The following is a 21,752-nucleotide window of genomic DNA, read 5'->3' on the forward strand; positions in this document are numbered from 1 at the left end:
GGGGCAGCGGGGGAATACTAAAACAAAGCAAAGCAAATGAATTACCATTCACCTGACGCTGTGTCCGCTGGCTTGCTTCTATCCCAATTCTTAACTGGTGCACACTGTGCAGGCTCCCTGGTGCCAATCCTGACACTGCTCTCATTCTGGGAATGCTTTTACCCTGCATGAGAAAAGCACTGGGATTGGTCTGAGTGGCCTGTTTTACCATTCAGACAGGGCCTGGGGGCCTGTGTGTTCTCCACCCTGCTTTGCAACACAGCTCGGGTTGGAGAAATGCTAAGTGTTCACGTTGGTTTGGCTGTCCCCAGCTGGCTGGCCAAACTGACATGCGCACTTAACAGTGCTCACAACTCCTCCTACCCCCTGAAGCCCAGGATGGCCCGCCCCACCCTCTGACCCAGCTACCCAGCAGAGGCAACAATAAAAAATAAAATGATAATAAAATTCTTTTATTATCATTTTATTTGTCACTGTTTCCTCTGCCATAGCGGAGGATCCGCCAGGTGCCACATACCTCCTATTCCACGTTTTTCACACGGAGATGAGGAATACTATGGACTTAGGGCCTGATTAAAAATTTGGCGGTGCAGGAGCCATTCTTTGGGGTTCCCATGGTGGTGCCTATAAAAGGCAGTACCTGCAAAGGCACTACCACACGGCATGAACTAGTGCAGTCCATGCCCAGCAGGTCCTGAGGCAACAGGGGGCCTTGTAAGGCTCCCTTTGTTTCGTCCCCGCCACGGTTTTCGTGGAGGAACCGCCATGAAAACCGTGGCAGAGAGGAAACTCATAATATGCTTGGTGGGACCGCGGCTGTCCCGCCAAGCATATTGCGGCCTCAAGACTGCCCCACCACTGCCATGGTTCTCTAATTCCTAGCGCTTGTGGTGGTGCAATGGCGGTCCCACCACCCTTGTTGTAATAGGGCGGTCGGAAGACCATCCCTATGAATCTGGCGGTCCGTGGACGACCACACTTGTAATCAGGCCCTATGTGTTTAAAGCATCACATTTGTGCCCTGAAGATGTAGCATAATTGGAAGATACTGGGGCTTGTACTGGTAGTTTCTAGGCTCTTCTCCCTTTAAATTTCAGCAGATTTTATCTGCCAAATTCAACAGACTGTGGACTACATCATACACGGTATTTACCATGTGTGGTAAAGTTCAAATAAATTCTGAGCCATGCAGTCTAATTTTAATTGGGTCCTAGAGTCTTACAGTACTTTTCAGAGACTATAGTTTTACAACTCAAATTCTTGTACAAACATTCAATCTGCCCACTTCTTTTGCTACTCTTAATATATATGAATGGTGCACAGGCTATGGCAGTGGTGTCCAACATAGGTTCAGGAGGGCAGGATCCATGCCAGATTATCTTGAAAAAACCCATGGTCCATAGCTTTACTCTTGCATTCCCATTTGTATTGCTTTGGCTAGTCACTTCAAACTATTTTATTGCACAGTCAGTTTTCTTTCCACCATTTCACCTAACCCATTCTTCCCTGCTTTCTGTATTCCTCTGATGGTGCATACTGTCATGACCAATACTTTGACGAGGACGCAAAAACTTTTCAATACCTGCTTAAAATAGTACCATGTTAATGTGTATTATTTCACTTTAACACACATTTTGAATGTACTGCCATCTTGTAGTTTAGGTTTCTACAATGCACATTCAGCTTCATTACTAAAGTAAGTATAGCTTTGTTTTGAAGTTGGCATAGTAACTGCAGATGTAGTGATATCAGCTTTCTACCCTACCCCATTGTATCTTTGTTCCAAGGTCTACTACATTTGAGAAGGGTTAGGCACCTGCTCGTTAACTGCAATCTTGAGTTATATAGTGTACCACATGTTCCACTATAAAATGAGGTGATGTTTATTTGACATAATTAAAGGCCTGTATCCTTGCCACAGTTCGCTCTTTACACCACTCTGACGTATCAAGTGAATTGCTGCTAAAACAATGAAACATTTTGCCGTTGTAGTACCGTGGTCTACAGAAATGCAGACACTTTTCCAGTTGAGTAACTGTGAAAGGCCGTACAGGGAAGAAGTGCCTCTCTCTTATAACCACTAATGGTGTCTAACTCATTTCTATTGTTGTGACTTTTTAGCTTGAACTAGGAGAGGGTTTACTACACAGATTGCAGGAATTTATGAAAAATGAGAACCAAATAGCAATTGACTGCTCAACTGTTTGTCCTCGTCACCCCCAAATGCCAACCCTTACTAACAAGCATTTGCAATGCAATAGGTCTCGCATTTACGCGAGTTTGAGCTATTGATATTGCTAATAACAATGCCTTTTATTTTTGTTAACGTTTTCAAAACATAAATAAGTCATTGTCATTTACAATATCAATAGCATAAAGTCGTGCAAATACGAGACCTATTTGCATTGCAAATGTTTGTTTAAGATTCTTGGCAGAGAATAAGGTACTTTCAAGGTTAGGAAAAGGGTCTCTGTACACTGGTGTTTTACAAAGCTTTTGGTATTAAAGTTTATTGGACCTGAGACATCTTCCATGTGGTTATTTGGTTTGTCTCTATTAGTAAAGATGTAGGCAAGGAAAATGGACTCCCGAGTAGTGCCTGAATTACTTGCATGTAATCTTCATTACTCATATTCTTTCTCAACACAGTCCCTGCATTTCAACTGCCCTCCCCTTGCGTACTCCAAGGATTCGGACCCCAAGTCTTGGGGATCTTCAGGTAGTAAAGAATATATTCTAGTCTACTATGCAGCCTACACAATGCAGTAGACACAGCACGTTTCTTTCAGTAGTGGTACCAAACAGGTTTCCTTCACAGAAGATCACCTTCGTCATTGAAGCCTCTGTGGAGGAAGAGTAGGACTAATAAATAATCAAGGTAGGAGTTGAGCACCTGCAGACACTTCTAAATATCATTGTAAGCATCCAAGAACGTACATGCCTACGAACGTTTGACTCCCTACGAACTAAACTCTAAAGTGATCTAAATACCTAATGGTGAGACCCTTATTTAATTGAATTAATATTCATGATGCTGCAAAGTGAAATATTTTTCAGACATTGAAGAATTTACTTAAAAGTATTTGTTCTTTCTGGAATCAACATAAGATGTATAAGGAACTTGAGGAGGTCTAGGACAGAAGTACAAAATGTTTTTGTGGCTACAAACCCTGCAATTCACAAAATCACAGTTAACAACAACAAAATGAAATTTCGGAATATACTAAACCCCTTTTGCAGCTCAGAAAACTCGAACCAAAATGCAAAAGGAGTTTACTGACATTTTGGTATACCATTATGAAGGGGCATGAAATGGGCCTCCTTTCTCGTATGAACTTCAATGAGATGCATAAATATTTTGGGACAGAAATCGAATTTTGCAAACCAGTGATTAGTTAAAAACTCCTCAAAGGAAGTGATAACCCAGTGGACCTGACTGTCTACCTCCAACCCCCCACGCCACCAGTGTGTTCCAGATGGGTTAAAGCAGCACAACCCCTGTGTTGGAAGCCAATAGTGGGCGGAGGGGTCGAAACTAGTTTCCTGGGTATTTATCATTCGTTAAGCAAGGTATTCTGCGACTCCCTGCGACAGGATATTTTGCAGCAGAACGTATTAGTACATTAGTTGCGCCGTAAACTTACAGGCAAATACCAAGAGTTGGTGTGCAAATTTAAGTTGGGCCACTAGTTTTTAAGCCTAATTATGCATTGGCCATCAGAATGTTATTGTTGAAGCGGTGTCTGTTTGGTATTTGGGTCTGGTAGTTGATCACGTGTTAAAAATAATTATTTCGCTTCTGAAAGTTTACAGCAAAACCTCAGCTTAATACATTGTATCTTCTACACCCCTCTCCGTACCCATGCAAGCATTTGCTATGTACAACATAAAATATATGAATATTACCTCTTGATTTTTTGAAGTGCGGTATTATTGTTAATTATTTTTATTCCAAAGTGGGACGCATGTCGCTCAGGATCGTCATTTATAAATGTCTGGAAATTACACCATTTAATTGCTAATAAGTATTATTGAAATATCAAAGTGCATGTCTATCTGCTGTTATTTTATAACATGTCAGTCCTTCAAATCTCATCAGGGATGTAGGGCCATCACGGATAAGGGGTCTTTCCTTTTACGGAATCCATTTCTAATCCACAGGTGAGCACTGGTCCCACCATATATGGAGGAATACAAGAAGGCACCCAGCGTACTTTGCACTCCCATTTCTGCAACATAAGTTCAACGGTTATTTTTGACCCGGGATAGTTTTTTCTTGTCTTGCTGATATTACACTTTAAAAGTAAAAACATATTTGCTTGGGATTTAGCAAAAAAATCACATGCAGCTGCACTTAAAGAAATGAAATGTATATGTTTTACATCAAGGAGAATGCAAGGTGCGAGAAGATGAAGTAAACATTAAACCGCACAAATATCTTTTTGAAAAGTAAGGAATGAACATACTAAGTGGTTTAATCAATATTGTTACTATCAGCAGAAAAAGGGGTACGCACCATGCCTTAGCTTCAGCAGCAGTCAAAAAGATGGTTTTGTGATTGCACCAGTGTTCATTTTCTCTGATATAGCGCCTGGCAAGTGCAGCATGCTAAACTTCCAAGAGCCCATGCACTCCTGGCTGTTGCGAGCCAAAGTTATTCCCGCCGTTTGCAGCTGGGTTGGTAACTTCTCCCCTTACGGCCGAAACCTAAAATATGTCTTTCCCCACAGGGGGCCCAGCATAGTTACAAAGGAAGTGCTAAACACAGGATACAGTACTACAGAGCAACAGAGAAACAATAAGAAGCAAAGAAGGGAAAGGTTATTGGTGTGTTGGCACGTTTGGTATCAAGGGTTCAGTCTCGGCGCTGAATTTGCATTCGCTTCTGACAAGTTATTGTTAGTCAATTACGCTTCGCCTTTAAGGAGAATACACCTAGGGAAGTTACACATTGTGAGTGATTAGCACTTCGGGTGAACATATTCAGGATCAAGAGCGCTTTCTTTCAGCACAGGTCAGATCTGTTTTTAGCAACATTTAGTTCCCGTAGTGTGTGAGGAACTTGCTTGCTTGTTTAAATTATGACAATTGTCATAATTTATACAACCATTTTGAGTTTGCTCCGGAGTTCTGGAAACCTTAAGAAACCTGCCTGTTCCCCAGCTGGCAGGAGCTAAGTTTAAAAGACAAGACTCAAAAAGAGAATGACTTTGGTCAATCTTGCTGCTCCAATTCTGTGAGGCTCTAAGCAATATTATAACACTGGAATGTTGAACGCTCCATTAAAGAGAATGGAGTGCTCCGGGCTTCTAATGGCTGGTAGAAACCCGGAGCATCAATATTCCAATGACTGTTCACAGCTGTAGCTGTAAACAAAGGCCGCATGGAGCCCGAGGGGATTTTAACCCACCTCGGGCTCCGTGAGACCTTTGTTTCACAAATTAGAACATTCTGCCCTTTAGGGGGGAAGTGTCCTAATAGCCTTAGAGCCCTAGGTAGGGGGCTCTACCGGCCATTAAAGGCCCGCTCACTTGTTAAAGGCCCTCGCTTCGGGCCTTTAACACTAGAGTGGGCCTTTAATGGCCGGTAGAGCCTGCTACGGAGGGCTCTAAGGCTATAGTAACAAAGTATAACACAGTAGGAAAATGATTCTACTTGAATATGTTCATGAATTTAGATGAGGGTCGAGGGTACTCTGTGATTATGGAGTACGTTTTATGCATTGAGGGTTCAATTAATTCCTCAAATTAACTGGCAAGTGACACTTCAGTTGTCAGCCTGAGCCCAGCCTGGGAACAGGGGCAATGGGCATCTTTAAATCGGGTATAGTCATTGGTTTTCTCTTCATCGTGTTATAGAAACATTAATGCTTGCGTTTCTGCAACTGGCACCATGTTTTTAGCTGTAATGGCGGACAGATAAATACCATGTGCAGTGCAGGGCAAATCCATGCCTCAGCCACCAGTGGGAGGGATGCTAGTATGGGTCCAATGTGTATGTTATGTTATGTTACATTATGCAGATCTGTGGAGCGCACTATCACCCTGGACGGTATCCAGGCAGTGAGCAGGTGTGAGTCTACTCTAATCAAACATTAGAAGCCTGCTCTGTGTTTACCCAAAGAAGCAGGGCATAGTATTGTGGATCCAGGTTTCAAATAAACTTTAGAGTTTCTTTTCTAAAGTTCAAAGAAGGTAAGTGGCAATCTGAATTAGTCCAAGAAAGAATAAAAGGTCATGAAGGGAGTGAACAATAAATATGAAAGGCGAAGAAGGATTTTTACACTGTGAACACTCTTTCTACAGTCACCTTTAAAGTGCTAGCAGTTACATGCTTGAAGTTGGTTCCCTGGAGACCTAAAGAATAACTAGCTCTGACACTGCATTTGTTACAATAAGGGAGTGGTGTCGTTTAATAACTGTGTTTATCTACATCAATTCCATGCCATGTGAAGATTTGACTCTCACAGGACAAAGTAGTAGGAGTCACGAGCAAATCTTGCCTCTGTTACATTGTTTGAGTTGTTTTGCTTTTCAGCCAGAGCCTAATTGTCTTACTTTTTATATGATCAAGTATAAACTGATGCCAGTCTCTGAGGGTGAATTGCTAAAGAAGACCAACAGGCATCTAAGAAGGCTGAAGTATTTTAAGTAGTAGGCCTTAAACAGCAGTCCTGAATCCTGAGTGCTGTTCCCTGCCTCGGTGAAGCTGGTGTTCCATATGAAATTGCTGCAAATGAATGCACACTGCTCTACTTTACATCTAACACCTCTTTCATACTAATACCATCAAAGGGTTCAAAGACTGTGCCACAGTAAAATCTTCACACAGCCACTGTCAGTCTGTGCCAGACTCACAAAAAATACTGACAATCATTTTGTCTAGATATCATGAACTTGGAGGAACACAGGCCTATCACTGATTTGGAAAGAATCAGAAATATACTGATTCAAGTGATGCTTAGCCAAATCCAAGAGCACTTGGGAAATCCCAACTGACTGAACCATGTTCAGTTTGTTTCAGACCAGGACATGGTACAGAAATTAATCTATTAAATCTCTGTGATTCAATTGTATCCCTACAGGTTAAGCCTACTCCTGATTTAATTGTCAATGTCTAATATGGGTGATCACCCCCTGTTGAATTTACCAAGGTATGGAACCAAAACTTCAAAAGATCTAGAATTGTTGAAATCTTATTTGAACAAGAGTGAGAAAGTGGGTTGTTAGTAGAGAAGGATGTGAGTGTTTCTCGTGTAATAAGTCTGCAGCCTTCCTTTTTCTGGGAACCAAGTACCCCTTTGTAGCACATGACTGTCTGAAGGCAGTAAGGCAGTGCACTCTAAGGCCTTCTCAGGGGAGGTGGAGTGGGCTAGAGATGCAGCTTGCAGGCACACAACAAACAACACAAAATAGTCGGCCAGCTAATGCTTATACTTATCAAAAGGAAAATTTCATTTTTACACCACAGTACTCAATACTATGCATCAATTTGCAAATATGTACATGATGGCAAATAGAAATACGTATGGTGACACCGTCTAACAGTGTACACCCAAGCAAACCCCATACCTATTGTCCTCCTCCCCCAAATATGGTGAATACAATATAGAGGGCAGTTGTTAAAAAGCAGACAAGCTAATTTGTCAGGATTTCACCGAAACAATAAAAACAGAAAAATCTAACTGAACATCCAATTTTATATTACCACTGTTAATAAAGTATTTATATATTAAATATAGTGTATTGTGAGTTTTTTTTCAATTTTTAACTAGATGGCAAGTAGTCTAGGAATCCAACATCATGGGTCCCTCCATGAGAGAGGCCTTAGACTAAAAGCCCCAGCTCCAGGAGTGCTTGTAATGTTGGAAACAGCCTTTATTGGACTCTCTTCGACACTCCAATAGGCTTAGGGTGGCATTCTCAATTTAAAAAAGGGGCTCTGGGGATGTGCGTGGGAGGTGCTGTTGCACTCCTCTAAACCACTCCAAACACAATGAAAGCTTTTCTGGTGGTGTCATTGCCCTCTTTTTGGCACCATTAGGCAGATTCACACATTTTGAGGTCTTACAAGTGCTTATGGGGCGAGTTTTCTGGTAGCATCAGGGGATGTTCTTGGGCACAATCTATTGCTAACTTTACCATGCAGCCCGCACCAGTGGGAAATACTTTCTCTTCCTCTGTGTCTTCTTTTTAAAACAATATACTCTTGATGGAGCCTGCTCTCTATTTATAACAAGCATTGGCATAGCCAATAGGTCTTGCTTTTGGAACCTTATAAGTGTTTAGCCATGCAACAGTTGCATAACTAAATACTTATAAGGTCCCAAAAGCGAGACCTATTGGCTATGCCAATGCTTGTTTCTGTTTATTACTGCTCTGTAGTAATGGCGGCGCACAGGTGCCACCATTACTACATAGAAGTAATAAACAGGAAAAAAAAAACTGGCTCACGGAGAACATCAAAGCGGCCACGAAAGTGAAAGTGATCGCAATCGCGATCAAACATCAAAGCGGCCGTGCGGCCGCGAAAGTGAAGCGCGCACGCCCGCGCACATGCACTGTAGCTCTAGGCTACAGTGGTAGCACTTTTTTGAGCCCTCACAAAAAGTCTTGCCAGCCCAGCGCATGCGCTGGGTCAGGCGAGACCTAAAAAACAGGTGCCTGCTCCCACATGGACATCAAAGTTACTCTAAGGTGGGGAACACAATGAAGCTCTAAAGCCCTGGTGGTCACTGCCAGGTCCCAGCAAGTCTGACACAGCTTCTGTGTGCAGGCCCAAGAACCAAGTCCTCTCCTGCTGCCCACCCACCTGAACTCACTGCAGACAGGAGCAGGAAACCGGGCAATGTCCCAGCCCACAGTCAGTGTGGATGGGAGGCTTTGCGCTGGGTGTTCCTGCCCAGCCTAAACACAGACATAGGGAGTGGGCGTAGCACCAGACACTGCTCCTGGGGCACTTTCCCTCCCTAGAAGCTGTAATTGCATGGATCACAGTGGCACTCAATGTTCCTGTCCTCTTTGACCACAAAGCACTGGGGTCTTGGGAGGAAAGTGTGAATTGGAAGTGAAACATTACTCAGCACTTGATCCTTGTGTCAGTCATTGGGGCATTGCGAGACCTGGGGACAAATTAAATCATAAGGGAGATGGGCTGCCATGTGTGGACCCTAGGCAATATTCTCTCCATTGTGTTGGTCCTCCCAGGGAGTTTTTAAATTTTTAAAGGGGTATTCCACACATGACTGAGCACTGGTCAGATACCTGAGGGGACTACACTTTCCCAGGCACTTTCCTGCGGCTAGTGACTTTGGGGTCTCGCCGGGCTGGCCCAGAATGAAGGGCCGACACAAAACACAAAAAAGTCTCCAGCACCTGTGCTGCTTTTAATGATCTTGGGCTCATTTTGCTCCTGGTGGTGCACTCCAGCCACAAGGAGTGTAATCTTTTGGCCTCCTGGTCTCTACAATGCTGTAGTTGTAGACGTTTTACGGCACTTCTCGTCCACCAATGAGGTAGAGGACAGGGCCTTCCTCCTTGCTCTTTAGGTCATAGGGCCAGATGTATCAAAGGGTTTTACCCATTCTGTGTCTATGGGAAAATGTGTTCATACATATGGCCCCTGGTTAGGTACCTGTCTGCGATCTTTCCCAAGTCTGGGGTCTCTTCCGGCAGCAACCCACAGCCATCGAAGCAGATTAACCTCCCTCCCAGCCCTCTTGAGCCTCTGGCAGCTTGCAGGGCACCTGTGTGCCAGCAGGAGCCAGGGTCCCCATTCTGATGAGGATTGCCTACCTATAGCTCCAATCCACAGAACTTCCAGGGAACTCTTCATAAAGGGTTCCCAAGCAGGTCCACCCCTCTACTGTCCTCCAGAGGGTGTAGGAGGGCAAGCACCACTGACCCATTCAATCCAAATCCATGGTATCCCACACATCAAATGGGTCTGAGCTTCTTCAGGGTCCTGCAAAATTCGTCTGAACTTGAAAGCAGTAGTTGGTGCTGTAAGAGAAAGTGGGGCTAGTGAGGGGGGAGGGATCTCTGAAACAGAGGGGTGAGGGGCCTGTGAAGATGAGGGAACTCTGAAAGAAGAATAAAGAGCTGCTAATCCGTGAAGGGCTGAGGTGAAGGAGTCAGAGGTGGTGTTTAGGAGTGGGGGCCTTGGAGGGAGAGGTTTGGGGTTGTTCAGTGGTATCAATAGAGAGCCAGCTCTGAACACTAAAGGGGCAGTGAGCAAGAGGAGGTGGATATTTAGGTAAGCAGGAGAAGATGAGAGGGGCAATGATGTGGAGACAGTAGCGGTCCGTGGAGGGAAATTGGTGGGGCAGAGAGGTGGGGCGGGGGAGGGGCAGGGTGGGGAAATGTTAACACTGGAAAATGGATGAACGGAGGTAAGTACACATTTAAATAAATAAAACAAATTCCTTTGCGTGCGCTGCATCGCAAAATGTGATGCAGCGCGCGCAACGAAATTCGTTTTATTTATTTTCATGTGTACTTACCTCCGTTCAGCCATATTCCGGTGTTTACATTTCCCCACCCTGCCCCTCCCCCGCCCCACCTCTCTGCCCCACCGAACTCCCTCCACGGACCGCTACTGTGTGGAGAGTATTTGTAAGGGGGTGTAGAGGAAGTGAAAGGGAGGGGGGTGCTTAGAGAAGGGTTCTGTGAGAAGAGCTGAAGGCTTGGTATCATGACCTGCTCCATTTTCTCTGAAGTAAAAGGCTTTTCCGACATGATCTTCCTCCTCCGTAGAAACTGCTGAGAGAAGGGGAAAGTTAACCCATTAGAGTCGCACTACCTTTATTAATAACTTCCAGGCCATTCAGCCCCCTGTACACCGTCATGAGCAACCTTCCCTTGCACACAACAAACATGAACCAAAAAACCATCAGCTATACACTCATCCCTTGTGCACACAGTTCATGTACAAAATGGGCATCAGCAAAGTAAGCTTCTCCCCACAAATACGAAACATGTAATGCATGAGCATTTGCACTACAAACTTCCCTTGCACACACAGAGGGTCCTCCCCAGTAAAGCTCTGATTAAGAGTTACTGTTACATAACAATAGGGTATACCCAGTAACCAGCTGGACCTGGGCCAATATTGGTGCATACAACAAGTGGTCAAACTGGCCGGTGAACTTTCTATGAAGCATATTAAAGGACACCCCACAATAGTTGAATAAAACAGTGACTAGGTTGACTTGATGATAAAAAAGTTTATAATATGAGTAAATCACAAGTTCCCAATTTAAATAGTTGCTCTGAACTGACAAGGTGAGTAAAGTGCTCAAGGGAGTGCTCGTGGAGGGAGGCTCGCGGAGGGATCAGGATGTGAAAATAAATCAAGATTATTTACGATATATCACAAAGATGAAAGGGACCTGTCTAACAAAGTATAAAAACTGACTAGTAATGCGGTGCCATGAATGCATAATTGATTCTCCACTTCTGAGTTGGATAGACAGGTCGCTTTCATCTGTGATGTATTGTAAATATTCTTGATTTATTTTCACATCCTGATCCCTCCACGAGCACTCCCTCCAGCACTTTACTCACCTTGTCAGTTCACAGCAACTATTTAAATTGTGACTTGGAACAACTTTAGATCACTCTTACCTTCAGTGCACCTCTAGGGATGAGGCAACTCTGAGTTCTCTAGGCTACCTTTCCAGGCCTCAGATGTAAGAGTAGAGAAGTGTCGGTCTGCCTTTGAACTTCGCTTATGACGAGGAAGGCAGCTTTCCTCTTCATCCTTTTACTGCTTCTGAATTTCTAATGTGTAATTCAATATTGTTTGGAATCACGAGGGCTTCGATTAGAATCAATTAAAATCTATTCAAAGTTTCCAGAACAAGGGCCCCAAAAATACGTTTTGTTCGGGGACCAAATAATCGTTAGGATATATCTGATTGTAGACATTATTTGTGGCATTCTGCTTGTCCCAGGCATCATAATGGCCAATCCTACCCAAGTTATGGAAACTCCTGGTGGCATTCTGGCTACCTACAGAATATTGTTGGCCTATTATGCGCTCTTGATACAATTGTGTTCATCGGTTGCATAATGTCTGTCCTGGCACAACGATGTCCATTCTTGACTCATTGTGCTCACTCGTGACTTCAGGCTGCCCCTTTAACCAAATGAATCATAATCCTGAAAGCATTCCAGCTTCCTACGTATGCGACTTCAGATAATAGTAGTAATAATAATAACAACAATAAAAACAACTTTATTTTGGCTAGTGCTTCATACTTCACCGCTGCCATTCCCAAGCGCTGTAACATATATTATTATTATTATTATTATTATTATTAATAATAATGATCAATGTGATTGTACTTCACTAAGATGCTAATATTATACACAGATAGGATTAAACTGGCAACATTTAGAAACCCTGAAAAGTGACTTAGAACACTGACTACCTGACAAGGTAGCTGCGTGAGCGCGCTGCGCGCATTTGATCGCACCTTCGTGATTTTAATAACTTTTGTCTTCTATTTGTTTGCTTACCTGTTTTTAGATAGCGCCCTATACCTGCACATTAATTGGCCCCCGCACTGCCGTTTTGGCGGATTTGGCTCTGGGGTGGGTGTCCTGTCGGTTTTGGCAGCCATTTTGGAGTGGGGTGTGTGGACAGAGGTGTCTCTAGCCTCCAGCGCTTCAGTGCGCAGGAGCAGCCTGGGAACACCTACTTAAGGCGAGTCCCTCCTGAAATCCGCCCCTGACAAGGTAGCTGCGTGAGCGCGCTGCGCGCATTTGATCGCACCTTCGTGATTTTAATAACTTTTGTCTTCTATTTGTTTGCTTACCTGTTTTTAGATAGCGCCCTATACCTGCACATTAATTGGCCCCCGCACTGCCGTTTTGGCGGATTTGGCTCTGGGGTGGGTGTCCTGTCGGTTTTGGCAGCCATTTTGGAGTGGGGTGTGTGGACAGAGGTGTCTCTAGCCTCCAGCGCTTCAGTGCGCAGGAGCAGCCTGGGAACACCTACTTAAGGCGAGTCCCTCCTGAAATCCGCCCCTGACAAGGTAGCTGCGTGAGCGCGCTGCGCGCATTTGATCGCACCTTCGTGATTTTAATAACTTTTGTCTTCTATTTGTTTGCTTACCTGTTTTTAGATAGCGCCCTATACCTGCACATTAATTGGCCCCCGCACTGCCGTTTTGGCGGATTTGGCTCTGGGGTGGGTGTCCTGTCGGTTTTGGCAGCCATTTTGGAGTGGGGTGTGTGGACAGAGGTGTCTCTAGCCTCCAGCGCTTCAGTGCGCAGGAGCAGCCTGGGAACACCTACTTAAGGCGAGTCCCTCCTGAAATCCGCCCCTGACAAGGTAGCTGCGTGAGCGCGCTGCGCGCATTTGATCGCACCTTCGTGATTTTAATAACTTTTGTCTTCTATTTGTTTGCTTACCTGTTTTTAGATAGCGCCCTATACCTGCACATTAATTGGCCCCCGCACTGCCGTTTTGGCGGATTTGGCTCTGGGGTGGGTGTCCTGTCGGTTTTGGCAGCCATTTTGGAGTGGGGTGTGTGGACAGAGGTGTCTCTAGCCTCCAGCGCTTCAGTGCGCAGGAGCAGCCTGGGAACACCTACTTAAGGCGAGTCCCTCCTGAAATCCGCCCCTGACAAGGTAGCTGCGTGAGCGCGCTGCGCGCATTTGATCGCACCTTCGTGATTTTAATAACTTTTGTCTTCTATTTGTTTGCTTACCTGTTTTTAGATAGCGCCCTATACCTGCACATTAATTGGCCCCCGCACTGCCGTTTTGGCGGATTTGGCTCTGGGGTGGGTGTCCTGTCGGTTTTGGCAGCCATTTTGGAGTGGGGTGTGTGGACAGAGGTGTCTCTAGCCTCCAGCGCTTCAGTGCGCAGGAGCAGCCTGGGAACACCTACTTAAGGCGAGTCCCTCCTGAAATCCGCCCCTGACAAGGTAGCTGCGTGAGCGCGCTGCGCGCATTTGATCGCACCTTCGTGATTTTAATAACTTTTGTCTTCTATTTGTTTGCTTACCTGTTTTTAGATAGCGCCCTATACCTGCACATTAATTGGCCCCCGCACTGCCGTTTTGGCGGATTTGGCTCTGGGGTGGGTGTCCTGTCGGTTTTGGCAGCCATTTTGGAGTGGGGTGTGTGGACAGAGGTGTCTCTAGCCTCCAGCGCTTCAGTGCGCAGGAGCAGCCTGGGAACACCTACTTAAAGCTCCTCCCCTAGCGCAGCGGGATCGCGCAGCGGGCGTGTCCTCGCGTGGCCGGAGTCGTGCCAGAGTCCTGCCCGTCTGCGCCCGTCCGCGCTAAGGACGCGCTGGACGTCGCGGTACTCTGTGTAAGGACCATCATTCCATTCTGGGTCCACCATGCTGATGTACTCGCGGGATTGCCTGTTTGCCATCGGCCAGGTAAGCCGCTGTTGCACCCTTCCACCGGTACACCCATTGCGTGGCCCATATCATTGCCCTTGTAATGAGTGGGCTCTTAACCCTCCGCATCCCCTCCCAAGGTTTATTCCCTCGGAGACCCGCCGTACTACAGGCACTCCTACCACTCTGAAGATCCTGAATTTAAACGTCAGGTCTGCGCTGAAACACTATCAGCAGATTTATGACCTCATTGAGGAGGAAGCTCCAGACGTATTTGCCATGACGGAAACATGGCTACAGGACGCTGATACCGCTATTACTAATCTAGCCTGCCCACCCGGCTATTCTATGTACACTCTGAATAGGCTGTCTAGGGGTGGAGGTATCGCGTTAGTGGTAAAATCTATCTACCCGTGCGTCTGGGGTGCCCTAAACATCTCTGGGTGTGAAAGTGCCATGTTCAAGGTCTCTGTCAGCCCTGAGTTTACCCTGTCCGGGATGGTCGTTTATCGCCCACCCGGCAGTGATGTAGCGTTTAGAAATGCTTTCCCCGACACTGTTGGCCCTTTGGTCGCCGACTGCGCTAACTTCTCTATCTTGGGTGACCTAAACCTACATTTTGATACTCTCTCTGGCCTGACAGTGCGTTCCATCTCTTCTGACCTGGAGGCCTTTCAACTTCCCCAGATGGTTTCCCAGCCTACCCATCCGGGGGGGCATATTTTGGACCCCCTGTTTACCAATCTGGTGGGGATTCAAATTAACTCTGTCTCTCCGGTGGAATGGACAGACCACTTCTTGGTGTCCATTCTCTGCCCGGTCTCGGCCACTCCTTTTATCTCTACGGCCAGAAGGGTTCAGAAGAGGGCATGGAAAAAGCTTCGGTTAGAGGACTTTCATCGTCTTCTATTTGAGGAGCCGCTGGGCCCTTTGACGGATGTGGAAAGGGGGTATGACCTCTTCAGTTCATGGATAACTAGGGCCTTGGACTCTCTGATACCTATCGTGTCAACTAAAATCAATTCCAGAGAGTCGAGTCCCTGGTACGATGGCACTCTCCGGGCCCTAAAGGGAGCCTGTAGACGAGCAGAGAGGGCTTGGAGAAAAACCTATGGGGCTGAGCTAAAAGCTGCATACGCCAAGTCCGTTAAGCTCTACCATCGAGCTATCTGCCGAGCCCGCGCGGCTTTTTATGCCATCGAATTCCGGAACAGTCCGAATCCGTCAAAAGCTATCTTTAAGGCCGTAAAAGATCTCACAGCGAAGCGGACTACCTCTACGACCGTAAGCTCCCTTTCCCATTGTGAATCCCTTGCATCTTACTTCTTGGGGAAGGTCCAAGCTATATATAGGACATTCCCTAGCATAGGGTCCACTGAGGATAGTATAATTGGGGTCCATCACCAGACTACCCTGCTTGTCTTTCCCCCCCTTACCTTGGATGGTTTTGATAAACTTGCGTTGCAAGTCAAATCTGGGTCCCCATCTGATCCAGTAAGGCCTACTCTCTTCCGAGATCAAGCTTTCATGGGGCGTACAGCCGTATGCTCCCTGGTCAACCTCTCCTTGGAAACGGGAACTGTTCCATCTAAGTGGAAACAAGCTGTGGTGTCCCCGATTATTAAAAAGCCCACCCTGGACCCTTCTAAGCCTGAGAGCTATCGCCCCATCTCGTTGTTGCCCTGGCCAGCCAAGATCACGGAGGCCCATGTTAATCTGGCCCTGTCTGAACATTTGACTCGGACCAATGCCCTCGACCCCACACAAAACGGATTCCGTGCTGGGCACAGTACGGAAACTGCGTTACTTGTGATGGTGGAACATCTCCGGGCAATGTTGGATGCTGGTCAAACGGCAGCGCTTATTTTGTTAGATCTTAGCGCCGCCTTTGATACGGTAGACCACAGTATCCTCCTGCGTCGGCTCGAGGAGACTGGTATTGGCGGTCGGGTGTTGCAATGGTTCCGCTCCTTTTTAGATGACCGTTCCTTCTGTGTTGCCATCCCTCCCTTCAAGTCCAACTACCAACCACTGGCCATGGGGGTTCCGCAAGGGTCCTCGCTGAGTCCCACGTTGTTCAATCTTTACGTGAGACCGCTGGCTGATGTCGCTAGGCAGTGGGGCCTTACTTTGGTCTCATATGCTGACGACACTCAGCTAGCGGTTACTCTCAGTGGGGATGCGGAGATTGAGGCCCCCAGGTTTCAGTCCGGACTGAAGGCGGTGGCTAGTTGGCTGACAGGCAACTGCCTTCAGCTAAACGCCACTAAAACAGAGGTGATGGTCGTCGGGAAGGGAGTGGAGCTGTGGGGCGACCACTGGTGGCCCTCAGAGTTGGGACCCACTCCGATCCCGGTATCGGAAGTGAAAAATCTGGGGGTATGGCTGGATGCGGGCCTCTCCTTTGTAGGCCACACTAAAAGAACCGCGGCCTGTTGTTTCGGTCTCCTGAGGGGCTTGAGACCTGTTCTCAAGTTCTTTGACGCCCCGACCAGGCAACTGGAGATCCAGGCTACTATCATCTCTCGCCTGGATTACGCCAGCTCTCTCCTGGCTGGGGCTAATCAGTCTGAACTAACCCGTTTACAACGGGTTCAGAATGCTGCGGCAAGGGCGATCGTTGGCCTGCCCAGATTCTGCTCGGTGACAGGTGTCCTCCGCTCCCTACACTGGCTTCCGGTTAGGAAGCGCATCCTCTTCAAGGTATTGTGCCTTGCTTTTAAAATCTTGCGAGGTACAGGCCCGGAGATCCTGTCGAGTTGTCTGTCGTTCTATGTTCCTGCCCGCAGCCTTCGCTCTCAGGGTCTGGCCCTTGCGGTGGTTCCCAGATTCAGGCTTAGCCGCATGGGAGGCCGCTCGTTCAGGGTAATGGCTGCGTCAGCATGGAACTCCCTGCCTGTTGAGATCCGCGTGTTGGAGGACCTTCTGACCTTTCGGAGGGCTATAAAAACTTTCTTGTTTTAGCTCTCTTTTAGTATCTGTTTTTAGCCTGTGGTTGTGTTACGTGCTACCTTGTCTCTGCGCCAGGACGCTCCTTGGCTGGAGTATCTGTGCGCACAATAAATAATCGTAACATAACATAACATAACATTTTCAGAGACAACTCTCACGCAGAAAGAAACGCGGCCGCTGTATACGAAGCCACGCACATGGTAGAAAGACCACACATACCGCGTGAACCGCAGACATACGGGACTGGGGGTCAGGAAGGGGAGGTGCCACCAGCTGCACTTTGACCAGTAGATTTAAACCTCCAGCACATTGATTCTGGAATCCACAGTTGGGGGGATTGCTTCACAGAGGGGAGTTTGAGTGGCATGCATATATGCTCCTCTCTTGCCTCAGCCATTCTTGCCCTTATGCAGTGCTTCTCCCCTCAGGCCATAGAGGTCCACTTCTTTGCACCCTGTTGCTTCGTTGTGTTGTCGCTGCTTCTGCTCCAGGGCTTCTCTTGTGCCCGCGGGATTAGCGCCTTGCCGCCTGCAGGCTCATTTTGGTCAGGTGGGGCCTGTGTGTGCCAGGGCTAGCGCAGTGCCCTTTGGCCTCTGTAATCTGCCCTTTATTTGCAGCTAGGACCGCATAGGCAGCTCTCTCTGCACCTCGTTTATCTGAGGGTTCCAGGGGATTGTCAGGTTAGTAACTCACTACTATCAGTGACCATGCCAACAGCCCAACAGAGAGGAGGAGTCAATGAGTCCTGGTCACCAGGCGTTAGTGATGGTGCACCAGTCTGCAGTGCTTAGAGCTGAACGTGGCCGACAGCGCTACATGATCTGGTGAGATAACCGGGGAATCATATAGAGCAATGCGGGATAGTTAACTACTGTGGAACAATGTTTCTATATTGGAGAGCACACTGACCTTATTTGAGACGTTGTATGCATGCTTCTCATTGGAATTAATGCATGTCTGTTTTGGTGTTACAAAAGCTGCATCCTCCTTTTATATATCTCTGCTGAGATGGTACTACTTTTAATGCCAACAAAGTAATTACTAAATATATCAGTGCTATGCGCATATGTGTAAGCTTTCAAGACCATAAACGAACCTTCTTTAGGGTACAATCAACAGTGTATTTTAAAAAAAGAAGCGTATTTATTCATTATCCACGATTATCTAAATCAGTGGTGTCCAACGTAGATCCAGAACGGCCAGATCCTTGCCAGATTGTAGGCCTAATTACTATGTAAACAGGTTTAAATTGGATTAATTGGGGCAGATTTACAAGCCCCTTGCGCCACTTTTGCGTCACTTTTAACATGGGAAACGTGACGCAAAAGTGGAGCAAGGGGCTTGTAAATATGTCCCATTGTATGCAATGTTGTCTTATATGGATAGGCATAAAAACTTGCCATGGCTCCGGCTCTTCTGGGTTTACGTTACACGCCTCTTGGTCAACTTCACACTGAGAATTAATAACACATTCCCAGTGAAAGTATTGCCACAGTTCAGCAAAGACAGCAGTTCCACCCTTTACAAATAAAAGGGCCTGGCAGGACCTGCTCCTTTTAAGCACCACGAATAAAACTGTTCATCAAAACCTTGCAGTTCATATTATCCAGAGTAGAAAGATGCGGCGGAGAAGGGACTGTTAAGTCAGTTCAGTTCAGTTCAGTAGTTCTTTATTCGGTTGTTAAAAACACCATAAAAGGATATATACACAATTCATTATTTAAAAAAACAATTAAATCAGCATCATAAGAACTCTGATAAGAAGAGACTGTGAAGTCTGCTTTGGAACGTTTAGCAGACACAGGGGAATGCAAAAGTCCCTTTATTTGTCTGTGTGAGGACACTGCATCCCTGGGAACAGAAATAGCGCTTTATCCCCAATGAAGAGAGGCGTTTGCTGTAGCAAAAGCTGTTCTCCCTCGAGGTTGTGGTGCACTGTTTCCATAGTGCTGAAATGCTGTTTACATGAGTGACCTCACTTGAGGTGACAAAAGCGAATTATATACTGCTGCACTGTCCGCTAATATTTTATATTAAGGGCCTGTTTTTTAAAACTGTCCCTCCGGTTTGGAAACTTTATTTCTTTACAGGAAAGCTTGATGAAGCTACGAAGGTCTGCCTGCAAAGAGCTCAGCAGCAAGCGGTTTTGATGAAAATCTTAAATTACTTACATTAGTAGGTTTTGGGAGAGAGTTGCTTGTTCACCTTTAGTTTTTAGGTCTGGCGAAAGCCAACACCTTTTGATACAATTTACGTGCTTGAATACATTATGTTACAAATTTACTGTTACAATTGTGTCATGTGTTGTAGAAAAGCAGTGGGGCTGGGGCTGGTGGGGGGGCCTCTACTATGTTCGAAGTGATTTCAGGGCAGTGGGGAAGGGAATGAAGAAGGCGCAGGAGCCCATGGGAGGATGAATTCTGTTCAAGTGTGGGTGAGAGAGAGTAGGGAATAAAGGAAAAGAACACAGATGTGCCTTATTCAAACATCAAGAATAAAAAGCACAGGAGTAAACCCGTTAACCCAGTTGAGACCGGGTGGAGTATAAAGCATAAACAACAGTGTCTCAACCGGTAATCATTAGCAAAGACAATTACAAGAAGTGTATAAATCACTTGAGGAAGGGAAAAAAGGGAGGAGAGACCAAAAGCTGATTTATAGAATATATGTTGTTATTTGTTAGTAGTTATATCAGCACTACAGTACAATTAACCCGTTCGACGCGCATGACGGAACGGTTCCGTCATGCACGTCGGTTGGGCTGTGCTTATGAAGGAACCGTTCCGTCATGGCCCCGCCCGCACACGGAACCTTCAGCGTGGCGTGGAAATCCGCGCCGCGCTGAAGGGGTTAAACTTAAAGTAACCATAACAACCAGGTTTGCACTGAACGTGTGAACAGCGCAGTGCCACAAAAAGGTGAAAAAACAGCGTGAACAGTGGGAAAAACTGTAAAAACAAGTAGTGCTAGGCTCAATGATACAAGACAGATCAACATAAGTCAAGTATTATGATTTAGGCAGAGTTGATTGACCCAGTGGAAACCGCGATTTGCGCAGAGTAGTCGACGGCGTTTCGACCTGTTCGATATCAGGTCATCTTCAGGACAACAGTTACTAAATCATAGATAGTGCTGAGAGGAAAATCCAGATTGCATGGTTGAAGGGTGTGGGCATCTGGCAAGAGTGTAACTGAATACACATGGGCGGGGGAGCCATAAATGGATCCCAGGGGTAGCCAATGGGGGGGCAGGATGTAGGATACGAGCTCGACCTAGGCGTTTCTTATAATTCTTACCTAGAAACAGACTTGTATACCAGCAGCACCCTGGAAGGATGCAACTCAGTTATATACTTATGCCATATTCTATACAGCTACAAGACAAAGATAGATGTTGAAATTAGTTCCAGGCATATTTTTAATTATACCTTGTAATCAGAGTAATTTTGGTAACTCCTCATTACTCTTTGATGCACAATAACCAACAATATTCCGCGTGATTACCCTACACTAAATTACGTGAGTTACGCCCGCCCCTAGTTTAAATCAACATGCAGACGCAGACAAACTGTAAATAGAAGAATAAAATTACATAGAAATTGGAATGACCAATTAATGACTACACATTATTCAAAGTCAAAATCTAATCTTCAATAAAAAAAACTATCAATCGTTTGTCCTTATTCATGTGTGCCGAGCCAAAACCTTGTCTTAAGGGATTTAAAAATTGATAATTTCAACATGTATTGCTCATTTCTAAACCATTAAAATATAATTTAATGATGCAATTGATACCATGATCAGAGATTAGTGAAACACCCACATGTACTTCCTTTCTCAAATGCAGAAGTTCCCTGTGAGGATGTCAAATCGGTCAATTATTCCCAGTGCTTAATTGGTAAAGAAAGGCTGCCGGTGTCCAAAGCTCTGCTCAGAACAGCACGGAGCCAATTCAATTAAATGTGGGGGCACTGATATCAAGGCTGGTAGTCTTAAACCCAGCCCATGCCTCTTTAGTCCACTACCTGCCCCTTTATCTCATTCTTGCAGGTTCCTACTTTCTCTTTTTGAGACGGTTTTGTCATATTTCTTTTGCTCCGTCTTTCCGATCTGTGTGTTTTTTCTACTCTTGCGCTGCGAACATTTCTATTGCGAAAAATAAATGCCAGTCCCCAAAAATATGCGCTCCCAGCTCAAATTAAGCACTGAATTTGTTCCAGAAAATGCAATGCTTCTGTTTCAAATTATTTGGCCCATTACAGAGATTCAGAGCCTAAGTGGTTCCTTGTCCTAATTCATGTCAGCATTTTAAATTAGAGACTGACAGGGAACCCTCAAACGACATAACACTTACTTGAAAGTTGGTTTCAAGCGCAGCAGGCACAGGTAAGAGCAGTGGGGCGGGGGGGATAAAAAAATAAAATAAAACCACTTACTTTG

At 45.8% G+C, this 21,752-nt stretch overlaps 1 protein-coding gene across 1 annotated transcript in view; it reads right to left on the minus strand.

The window, feature by feature from the left end:
* Positions 1-21,752, minus strand: part of LOC146805680 (amine oxidase [flavin-containing]-like) — a 291,428-nt gene that overhangs the window by 200,360 nt on the left and 69,316 nt on the right. The gene's annotated exons all lie outside the window — the stretch shown is intronic.

Source organism: Triturus cristatus, chromosome 8 (assembly GCF_964204655.1).
Source record: "Triturus cristatus chromosome 8, aTriCri1.1, whole genome shotgun sequence".
Taxonomy (NCBI): Eukaryota; Metazoa; Chordata; class Amphibia; order Caudata; family Salamandridae; genus Triturus; species Triturus cristatus.